General features: G+C 42.1%; 1 long non-coding RNA gene across 1 annotated transcript in view; it reads right to left on the reverse strand.

Annotated features, from left to right (window-relative positions):
- Positions 1–285, reverse strand: part of LOC128251158 (uncharacterized) — a 14,386-nt gene extending 14,101 nt beyond the window's left edge. Inside the window, exon 1 of the long non-coding RNA XR_008267003.1 lies at positions 15–285. This is a non-coding gene — a long non-coding RNA (uncharacterized LOC128251158). The remainder of the gene's footprint in view (positions 1–14) is intronic.
- Between the last annotated feature and the right edge of the window lie 791 nt (positions 286–1,076).

The following is a 1,076-nucleotide window of genomic DNA, read 5'->3' on the forward strand; positions in this document are numbered from 1 at the left end:
AAGTATTTATTTACCGTTACATTACAATACCTTGCCTCGACGGGCAGGTTTTGATCAATCCAAAAGCATGCGAAGTAAAGTTTGTGTTTGTGTCCTCTTCATTGTTTAGTAGTAATTACAGAGGGAGATAGAATAATGTTGTAAGAGAATAAAATCAGAGCTAGTGAGAGTTGTAGGGTGTGGGACGTTGTCTCACAGTTGCTGACAGTAAACTTCATTTCTCCCTCTGACTAAGGTTCTAGATGGTCAGCCAGACTTCGTTGTCACCGAAGTGACTAACTCATTGAGTCGTCACCGACTGATGTTTGTTTGGGGTGTTCTTGCTTTTATAACTATCCAGAAGGATAGACATATCATTGAGAACAATAGATTTAGTTGGTGGTCTTGTTATCTCTATTCTAGCTTTTGGTGGAGTAGAAGAGGTTAGAAAGGGTCAAGTGGTGAAGACATTATATCGGGCTTAGCTAAAGGCATCTGGAAAAGGTAAAACTCCTGTCACAGAAAAACTATTGTTTTACCGTGAGAAAAGTTCTGTTGGACTGTTAATTTAAATTTGGCTATAGTGGATCGAATCCACTTCGTGCTTGCAAGATCCACTACATATATATATACCCAATGGATTGCTTTATTTTAGGTGTAGGCGTGGCTCTGTGGTAAGAAGCTCGCTTCCCAACGGGTTCAGTTCCACTGCGTAGCACCTTGGGCAAGTATCTTCTACCATAACCTCGGGCCGACCAAAGCCTCGTGAGTGTGTGTGTGTCTTTGCGTCTGTGTTTGTGCCCACCACCATTGCTTGAAAACTGATATTAGTGTGTTTACGTCCCCGTAACTTAGCAGTTCGGCAAAAAAAACCATAGAATAAGTACCAGGCTAACAAATAATAAGTCCTGGGGTTGATTTCTTCAACTAAAGGGCGGTGCTCCAGCATGGCCTTAGTCAAATGACTGAAACCAGTAAAAGAATAAAAGAAAGAATATAGGTGCAGGCGTGGCTGTGTGGTAAGGAGCTTGCTTCCCAACTATATGCTTCTTGGTTCAGTCCTAATGCATGGCAAGTGTCTTCTCTAGCCTCGGGTT

Source organism: Octopus bimaculoides, chromosome 28 (assembly GCF_001194135.2).
Source record: "Octopus bimaculoides isolate UCB-OBI-ISO-001 chromosome 28, ASM119413v2, whole genome shotgun sequence".
Taxonomy (NCBI): Eukaryota; Metazoa; Mollusca; class Cephalopoda; order Octopoda; family Octopodidae; genus Octopus; species Octopus bimaculoides.